Source organism: Cetorhinus maximus, chromosome 1 (assembly GCF_964194155.1).
Source record: "Cetorhinus maximus chromosome 1, sCetMax3.hap1.1, whole genome shotgun sequence".
Classification (NCBI taxonomy): Eukaryota; Metazoa; Chordata; class Chondrichthyes; order Lamniformes; family Cetorhinidae; genus Cetorhinus; species Cetorhinus maximus.
Genome location: NC_135879.1, coordinates 56,294,938 through 56,305,174, shown reverse-complemented (window position 1 = coordinate 56,305,174; position 10,237 = coordinate 56,294,938). Strand labels below are relative to the sequence as shown.

At 44.2% G+C, this 10,237-nt stretch overlaps 2 long non-coding RNA genes across 2 annotated transcripts; both read left to right on the top strand.

Moving 5' to 3' along the window:
• The first annotated feature begins 4,819 nt into the window (after positions 1-4,819).
• On the top strand, positions 4,820-9,902 carry LOC144679948 (uncharacterized). Its single transcript, XR_013576452.1, has 2 exons — positions 4,820-4,899; positions 9,270-9,902. It is a non-coding gene; the product is annotated as an uncharacterized LOC144679948 (long non-coding RNA).
• On the top strand, positions 4,972-9,256 carry LOC144679943 (uncharacterized). Its single transcript, XR_013576451.1, has 3 exons — positions 4,972-5,102; positions 7,839-7,994; positions 8,105-9,256. It is a non-coding gene; the product is annotated as an uncharacterized LOC144679943 (long non-coding RNA).
• Positions 9,903-10,237: the final 335 nt, after the last annotated feature.

Genomic DNA, 10,237 nt, shown 5'->3' with positions numbered 1-10,237 from the left:
GGAACAAAAGGCAAAGAGAGTGGGAATGTTAGTAGTAAAGGAACAAAGCATGGTCCAGAGTAGGTGTTAAAAGCAAAATAAAGGTCATTGCTGTCTGAAAGCAAAACATGAGAACAAGGTACAGACTGGCACTAGCGGAAAAAAACTACAAAATGGGGGACAGATTCATATTTTGAAGTTGTTGAACTCAATGTTGAACAGAATTGTTATGGTGTAGATGGAGGCCATTCGGCCCATCGTGTCTGCACCGGCTCTCTGAGCATTTTAATTTAGTGCCAATCTCCTGCCTTTTCCCTGTAACCCTGCACATTGTTTCTATTTAAATAATCATCCAATGCCTTCTTGAATGCCTCAATTGAACCTGCCTCCACCACACTTCCAGGCAGTGCATTCCAAACCATAAGTACTTGCTGTGTGAAAACGTTTTTTCTCAACTTGCATCTGCTTCTTTTGCAAAACACTTTAAAACTATGCCCTCTGGTTCTCAATCCGTTCATGAGTGGGAACAGTTTCTCCCTATCTACACTGTCCAGACCCCTCATGATTTTGAAAACTTCTATCGAGTCTTCTCTTAGCCTTCTCCCCTTCAAGGAAAACAGTCCCAACTTCTTCAACCTTTCCTCATAACTGAAGTGTCTCATCCCTGGAACCATTCTCAATAAACCCCTTCTGTGCTCTCTCCAATGCGTTCACATCCTTCCTATAGTGTGGCACCCAGAACTGTACACAATGCTCCAGCTGAGGTCCAACCAGTGTCTTATATAAGTTCATCATAACCTCCCTGCTCTTATACTCCATGCCCCTATTAATGAAGCCTGAATACTGTATGCTTTAGAAACAGTTCTCTCTAACTGTCCTGCCACCTTTAATGACTTATGTACATATACACCCAGGTCTCTCTCTCCTGCACACCCTTTAGAGTAATACCCTTTTATTTTATACTGTCTCTCCATGTTCTTTGTACCAAAGTGTATCACCTCACACTTCTCAGCATTGAACTTCATCTGACACCTATCTGCCCACACCACCAATGTGTCAATGTCCTTTTGAAGTCCTACACTGTCCTCCTCACAGTTCTCCCAAGTTTTGTGTCATCTGTAAACTTTGAAGCTGTCTCCTGCACACCAAGATCTAGATAATTTATATATATCAGGAAAATCAAGGATCCCAATACCAACCCCTGGGGAACTCCACTACAAACCTTCTTCCAGCCCGAAAAATACCTATTAACCATTACTCTCTGTTTTCTGTTCTTCAACCAATTTTGTATCCACGTTGCTGCTGCCCCTTTTATTCCATGACCTATAACTTTCCTCACAAGTCTGTTATGTGGCACTGTATCGACATCTTTTGGGATTCCATGCACACCACATCAAAACCTTGCCCTCATCAACCAATTCTGTTACCTCTTCAAAACACTCCAGGAAGTTAGTTAGACACGATTTTCCTTTAACAAATCCATGCTGACTCTTCCAAATTAATCCACATTTTTCCATGTGACTATTAATTCTACCCCAAATAATTGTTTCTAGAAGTTTCCCCACCACTGAAGTTGAACTGACTAGTCTGTAATTGCATAGCAAATTGAACAAGGGTGTAGCGTTTGCAATTCTCTAGTCCTCCGGCGCCTCCCCTGAATCCAGGGAATATTGAAAGATTATTGCCAGTGCCTCTGCAATTTCCACTCTCACTTCTTTCTATATTCTTAGATTCATTTCATCCGGTCCCAGTGCCTTATCAACTTTAAGTACAGACAGCTTATCCCATACCTCCTCCTTATCAATTTTAAACCCTTCTAGTGACTGAGTTTTCTCCTCTGTCACCATGGCCTGGGCAGCATCTACCTCATAGGTAAAGCCAGATGCAAAGTATTCATTTAACACCTCAGCCACGCCTCTTGCCTCTATGTGTAAATCCTCTTTTTGGTCCCTAATCGGCCCTACTCGTCCTTTTACCACCCTTTTACTATTAATGTACTTATAGAATACTTTGGGATTTTCTTTTATGTTAGCTGCCGGTCTTTTTTCATAATCCCTCTTTGCTTCTCGTATTTGCTTTTTCACATCCCTTCTGAACCTTCTGTATTCAGCTTGGTTCTCAATTGTAGTTGCTACCTGACACCTGTTGTAAGCACACTTTTTCTTCTTTAACTTAATTTCTATCTCCTTTGTCATCCAGGGAGCTCTGCATTTGTTTGTCCTACACTTTCCCTTTTGAGGGAACATACCTTGACTGTGCCCAAATCATCTCCTCTTTGAAGGTAGCCCAATGTTCAGCTACTGTTTATCCCACCAACCTTTGGTTCCAGTCTATCCAGCCCAGCTCCGTTCTTGCCCCATTGAAGTCCGCTCTCTGCCAGTTGATTATTCTTACTCTGAATTAACCAATGTCATTTTCCACCGACATCCTAAACCTTATGATACAATGATCACTGTCCACTAAATGTTCCCCTACTGTCACTTGATCTACTTGGCCCACCTCATTCCCAAGAACTAGCGCCTTCTTTCTTGTTCAACTGGACACATACTGCTGTAGGAAATTCCCCTGAACACAATCTAGGAATGCTTGTCCCTCACTGCCCCTTACACTACCACTATCCCAGTCTATATACGGGTCATTAAAGTTTCCCATTATAGCTACTTTATGATGATGTTTACACCTCTCTATAATTTCCTTGCAGATTTGTTCCTCCATATCCTTCCCACTAGCTGGTGGTCTCTATATTACACTGAGCAATGTAATTACACCCTTCTTATTCCTTAGCTCTAGCCAAATCGATTCTGTCCTTGAATCCCCATGACACATCCTGTTTCTCCAGTACTGCAACACTCTCCTTAACCAAAAATGCCACCCTTTTTTCCCTTTCCTATCTTTTCTGAACACTTTGTAACCAAGAATATTTAACATCCAGGTCTGCCCTTCCTTAAGCTAGGCCTCCGTTATCACCACAATATCATAATCCCATAAAGCAATCTGTACCTGTGGCTCCCCAATTTTATTACCTATACTCCATGCATTAGCATACATGCAGTGTAACCCTGATTTAGACTTCATTACTTGCTCCCTTACTCCGACTTCATCTATTAACTTACTATTCTGTATTTTAGTGCTATCTGCCTCTCCCAACATTCCATGCACCCTGGTATTACTTTCTAATATTCTCTTCTGGATCCCACACCCCTGCTTGCCCCAATTTAAACCCTCCCTAACAGCACGAGCAAAACGGCCCGCAAGGAACTCAGTTCTGACTCTGCTCAGATGCAATCCGTCCAGCTTGTATAGGTACCATCTCCCCCAGAGACCAGGAATCTAAAACCCTCCCTCCTACACCATCTTTCCAGCCACGCATTTATCTGTCCTGTCCTCTTATTTCTGTACTCACTAGCATGTGGCACTGGGAGTAATCTGGAGATTACTACTTTAGAGGTCCTGCTTGCTAATTTTCTACCTTGCTCCCTAAATTTTGATTTCAGGACCACACCCCCTTCCTAACTATGTTGCTAGTGCCAATGTGGACCACAACACCTGGCTGTTCACTCCCCCCACAAGAATGTCCTTCCTTGACCCTAGCACCAGGGAGGCAACAAACCATCCTGGAGTCACGTTGATGGCTGCCGAAATGCTTGTCTACTCCCCTAACTAAAGAATCCCCTATCAGTACTGCCCTTCCGCTCTTCTTCCTCCCCTCCTATACAGCTGGGCCACCCGTGGTGCCATGGGCTTCGCTCTTGCTGCACTCCTCCAAGGATCCATCACCCTCACCGAAATCCAGAATGGAAAACTGGTTAGTGAGCGGGACCTCTGGGGACCCATGTACTACCTGCCTGTTTCTCTTGGGCTGCCTGGCGGTCACCCATTCCCTATCTGCCTGCTTGCCTCTAACTTGCGGTGTGACCACCTCTCTGAACATCCACGTAGTTCTCTGCCTCATGGATGCACCTCAGTGGCTCCAGCTGCTGCTCAAGTTCTGAAACACGGAGCACAAGCTCGTGCAGCCAGTGACACTTCCTGCGCACGGGCTCGTCTGGGTCATGAGAAGTGTCCATGACTCCCACATGTCACAGGATGGGCACTCTGCTTGGCTGAGCTGTCCTACCATACCTTAACGTTAAATCACTTTTTACTTAAGCTTTAGTTACTTTTACTTACTTTAACCTTACTCTTGTACTATTAACTATAAACTGGAGATTGGTAGAAAGTAGAAATTCTTTGTCTTTACTCAAAAATCAATTCCCTCCCCTGTGCCTATAAATTCTTACTTTCCCTGTGCTTGTTTAGAAATTTATGTTTCTGTACTCACACTGTTTTCAGTCTCCCAACTGTCTTTCCACTCTCGCTGTTTTATCTCCCGAACTCTCACTGTTTTATCTCCTGAATTCTCACTGTTTTATCTCCTGAACTCTTGCTGTTTTATCCCCTGAACTCTCGCTGTTTTATCCCCTGAACTCTCGCTGTTTTATCCCCTGAACTCTCGCTGTTTTATCCCCTGAACTCTCGCTGTTTTATCCCCTGAACTCTCGCTGTTTTATCCCCTGAACTCTCACTGTTTTATCTCCTGAACTTTCACTGTTTTATCCCCTGAACCCTCACTGTTTTATCCAAGTGGAAAATTATTTTAGTTGGTCCTACTTAATAAACCTTACCAAAAGTGCAGTTGCTCTTTATTCTAAACCTTATGAATAGAATAAATCTTAAAATCTTACTAGATGCTTACCAGATACTCACCAAACAACTTGCTTCTTCTCCAACCAATCAAATTGCTTCTTTCCTGTGATGTCACAATTTGTTTTTTTTCACTCTCCTTTCGAACTCAGTGCGGGCTGGTTCCAAGCAGCTGACATGTCCGCCTGTCCGACTGCTCTTCCCACAGGTCCGCCTCTCTGACTGCTCTTCTCGCAGGTCCGCCTCTCTGATTGCTCTTCCCACAGGTCCGCCTCTCTGATTGCTCTTCCCACAGGTCCGCCTCTCTGACTGCTCTTCCCACAGGTCCGCCTCTCTGACTGCTCTTCCCACAGGTCCACCTCTCTGGCTGCTCTTCCCACAGGTCCGCCTCTCTGACTGCTCTTCTCGCAGGTCCGCCTCTCTGACTGCTCTTCCCGAAGGTAAGTGATGTCGGTCGCACTCCCTGGGCTGCATTTATTCTCTCCCCACTCTGTGTAACTCCCACAGATCTGTCTCTCTGACTGCTCTTCCCAAACGTGAGTGATTTAGGCCGTGCTCCCCAGGCTATATTTATTCTCTCCCCGCTCCGTGGATCTCCCGCAGGTCCGTTTCTACGACTGCTCTTCCCAAAGGTGAGTCCAGGAGGCTGTAAAGTGCTTAATCAGAAGATGAGGTGCTGTTCCTCCAGCTTGCATCGAACTTCACTGAAACTTTGCAGCAGGCCGAGGACAGAAATGTGAGCATGAGAGCAAGGTGGTGAATTGAAATGGCAAGAGACCGGGAGGTTGAGGTCATGCTTGCAGACTGAATGTTATGCAAAGCGGTCACACAGTCATCATTTGGTCTCCCCAGTGTAGAGGAGACCACATTATGAGCAGCGAATACAATAGACTAAGTTGAAAGAAGTATAAGTAAATTGCTGCTTCACCTGGAAGGAGTATTTGGGGCCTTGAACAGTGAGAAGGAGGAGGTGAAGGGGCAGATGTTACACCTCTTGTGATTGCATGGGCAGGTGGTGTGGGCTGAGGCATTGGGGGCGATAGAGGAGTGGACAGGGTGTTGAGGAGGGAACAGCCCCTTCAGAATGCTGACAGGGAAGGGGAAGATGTGCTTGGTGGTTGCACCATGCTGGAGTTGGTGGAAATGACAGGGGATAATCCTTTGAATGCAGAGGCTGGTAGGGTAGAAAGTGAAGACAAGGGGAACCCTATCATGGTTCTAGGAGGGGTGGGCAGAAGTGCGGCAAATGGGACGGACATGGCTGAGGGCACTGTCATCCACAGTGGGGGGAAATCCTTGGTTAATGCTCTATTGTGGAAAGTAGCATCATCAGAGCAGATGTGCTAGAGATGGAGAAACTGGGAGAATGGAATGGAGTCCTTATAGGAAGCAGGGTGTGAGGTAGCTGTGAGAGTCGATGGCTTGTAATGAATACTAGTAAACAGTCTATCCCCAGAGATAGAGAAGTAAAGGAAGGCGAGGGAAGTGTCGGAAATGAAGCATGTGAAGGTGAGAGGAGGGTGGAAATTGGAAGCAAACTTGATTAATTTTTCCAGTTCCGGATGAGAGCAGGAAGCAGCACCAATACAGTCATTGATGTACCGGAAAAAGAGTTGTGGGAGGGGGGCCTGTTAAGGGAGTAGGACTGGAACAAGGGATGTTTCATATACCCCAGAAAAAGACAGGCATAACTGGGGCCCATGCGAATACCCATTGCCACACCTTTTATTGGGAGGAAGTGAGACAAGTTAAAGGAGAAAATGTTCAATCAGGGAACAAATTCAACCAGGCAGAGTAGCAGAGAGTCCTCAGACTATCCTGGTAGGGGATGGAAGAGTTTTGGAAAACCTGAAGTTTACTGAGGGTAGGTACAGTCCGGTACACTAAGTTTGTATTAACGTCCAAACAGCAAAAAAGAAAAATAATTCAGCTTTAACATTAAATTATCTTCCCGCTCAACCATCATTATACATAGGAAAGAGATGATACCATCTTTATTTTAAAATGGGTTTCAACAAACAATCTATTCCTTCCCTAAAACCTAATAGAATTAATGTAAGAGAAAACCAAGCATCACAAGCTCTCATATGCTCTCTCCCCCCAAAATTGATATAAATAAATGTAGAATTACTTTCAATTCATACTAATTAAGATGAAAGTTAGTAATGAAATCATGATTTAATGTAGCATCAAGAGAAAACTATTGAAATCATGTTAAAGTTTTCTTGTGGCTACCCCATCAGCCTAATAGGTGGAGGAAATCACCTGGTGCAGTACCAAAACATATAGTCCAGAAAGTCTCAGATATGAATCCTGGATGACGATGACTTGACTGATTCATTTGCTACAGCAATATGCACTTAGCTCCTTCAGCAACAGAACAGAACGGCGGGTTGGGCGGAATCTTCTGTTCTGAAGTCTAAGTCCGATGGCGGGCGGGGAAGTCGGAGTGATTCCAGCTGGGCGGTGGGGCAGCTGAACACATGTGATCTTCTGCTGTTCAGCTCATTAATTATGCATCTGCGAGGAGCAAGGCTAATCTCGTGACAGGGTGGACAGGAAGTTGCACATCCTGCCATTACCTCATGGGGTTGAAGACCCTGGCGCCATATTTAAAAGTCTCCTGGACAGCCATTCACTCACTGCAGGCCAAGAGCTCCAGATCTTAACATGTCAAAGAAAAGAAAGCAATCTTCAGCCCTGCGGTTCAGCAATACCTTCCTTTTGACTCAGCTCCAGGCTTTCAGTGCTGTTTCCAAGGAATGGGAACAGAAGACCATCCCATTTGACCACAGCAGCCTGGGAAGAGGTTGCCATGGTGGTTAGCGCCTGTGGGGTCCAAAGAAGGACCGGTCTGCAGTGCAGAAAAAGAATGAATGATCCGCTGTGCTCTGTCAAGGCAAGTGCATCATCTCTCACTGCAAACCCACACTCTCATAAGGGCATCAGGCAGTCTCAGGGTTAAAATCCACAGGGATGCCACACACAAACAGCAGATTGGATATCAGCACTGAATGTGTGCAGCTACTTTAAGCTTTCCATCTCATATTAGTTCCTGGTCAAACGGCTTCTTAATCACTTACTGGGGAGGGCTCAGCAGCGACAATAGGCATGCATGCTACTGACCTGCTCATTTAGCCAATTGTCTCACATTCAATCCTTCTGTCTTTCCGCAGGACAAGATAGCGCATAACAAAAGAGAGCTGGCCAAGATAGGAAGGGTTACTCTAGAACTTTGACCCTTCAGTACATATGAGGCACAGGTCACAGAGCTGGCCGAAGTGTGAGCCCATGCCAGCGCAGAATGCGAGTTCGGCCTCCCCAGCAACCTAGTGAGGATGCATCCAGTCTCCGTCTGCAACATGCGGGCATTGACTATGAGTTATCTTTAATACTTGAGCCTGCTTGGTCAATCACTGTATCTCTCTTTTCTCCATTCCAGGTACCAGCAAGAAACATCAGCCAGGAGATGACACAGCCCCAACCCCCAGCTCACCTCTGAGGAGGAAGCCTCAGTATCCTTTGAGAAAGCACTGTCACGCTGTTCATCTGCACCCTCCACCAGCGCAGATACACGCACCTCGGTGGGTCTGAGTTCTAGGAACTCTCTGGGAAAAAATGTCCTCTCAGAGGGTTGTGAGACTTTGGAATTCTCTTCCTCAAAAGGTGGTTGAGGCAGAGTCTTTGAATATCTTTAAGGCAGATGTAGATAGATTCTTGATAAGCAAGGGGGTGAAAGGTTATTGGAGGTAGGCAGGAATGTGAAATTGAGGTTAAAATTATATCAGCCATGATCTTATTAAATGGCGGAGCAGGCACGAGGGGCCGAGTGGCCTACTCCTGCTCCTAATTCAGATGTTCGTATGTAGCAGATGGTCAATCTGGTGAGTCATGTGACCTGTAGAAGCCATCTTGTGATTCAGCAAAAGCCTATTTTAAAATAGCAAAAAAGGATAAAGTTTTGGCATACACGGTTTTGATTTATTTTCATCTCATATTGACATGACAAATGCCCCTGCCATTTTCTCATTCCCCATGATAATTTCTCCCATCTCTGTTTCTATGGGACCAAAGTTTACTTTATTTACTCTCTTCATTTTTATATACTTATAAAAGCCCTTACAATCTGTTTTATATTTCTGGTTTACTATCATACTCTATTTTTTCCTCTTTTTATCAACTTTTTGATGGCTCTTTGCTGGTTTCTGAAATCCTCCCAGACTTTCTACTGTTCTTTGCAACACCATAAGCCTCTTCTTTTCATCTAATACTATCCTGAACTTCCTGAGTGAGCCAGGAATGGCTTATTTTTACTGAGTTTTTAAGTTTCAATGGAATGTATTTATGTTGAACATTTTGAATTGTTTCCTTAAATGTTTCCCACTGTTCATTTACTGACATACCTTTTAATGAGACAAAAGGGGAAAGAATATTATCTGTACAGTAAATAGTAATTTAGTGTTTAGAGTGTTTATAATGTTGCATTTTGATAGTATTACAGAAAAATATTACTATGATAATACTTTTTCTAATTTTTAGTGGGGAGGTGTAATGCATGTGGGATTTTACAAGATGGTTATATTTTAAAATGTCTTTTCTAATTTAAGGCAAAACAGAATGTCCTGGATGCCGGGGATGATGTGATCATACCAATTCTCCCGGAGAAAGGTCCATGTGATCTGCAACCAAAACCTGTAGAAAATCAGGTGTCCATTTTCTTACCCTGACACAAAAGAGGGGCAACTGGTTTTCTGGATACAGACACACACAGATTCAAAGACATGGAGAGGGAGGTAGAAATAGCTGCTGCTGTGAAAAGCGGAGAAAAATACTTTTTTGTGTTAGTCACCAAGCAGGATGCTAGTGAGAACTCGGTCTCTGTTTGAAGAGGTGGGACTAGTGGAGATTTAAGGAACAGAGTCACCAGAGCGGGCCTTGCTCGGGGATACTCAGAATACTGAGTGGAACAAACTTCAAAAAACACTGGAAGATTTGTCCTGATGTGGCAGAGATAAGGGAGCCTGCTGAAAGGCCAGGAGATGTTTGGAGCTTAGTCTTCAAGGTTACATATCTGCTGGGAGCGTGGTGTAAATTAAAAACATGTCTTAAGGTATTTCTGATGTGTTAGTCTGTTAATGGTTAAATACCTTATCTAAAGTTTGGTGTGTTAGTTGTCTATTAAATAATGTTCTATGTTGATTTTAGTTTGTTTTTTACAGTAAAAGTCATAAAATGTGAAATCTTGTCCTGCGATTCTTTCCTTTGGATGCTGGGAAATTCATCTTTTATTTTCTAAGTTATTGATCTATTTGGGGGGCTCATTACACCTCTAACAATGTGTGCGGAGCTGATGGATTCTTTTCCACAGAAGAGAGACCAGCTATTTACCTGACTATGCTGCTCACCCTTCATCGAGCCAAAACCTCTTCTAAGTTTCTTCTCACTGTCACCCTGGATCCCTCTGTCTCTAGTTCCTCTACCCCACATGCTCTCTCCAAGTTCACCTCATCCATGAGTTGCACTGCTTGCTCCCTTAACTGCTAAACTGCTGACCACCTATCTTCCCATCCAGGAT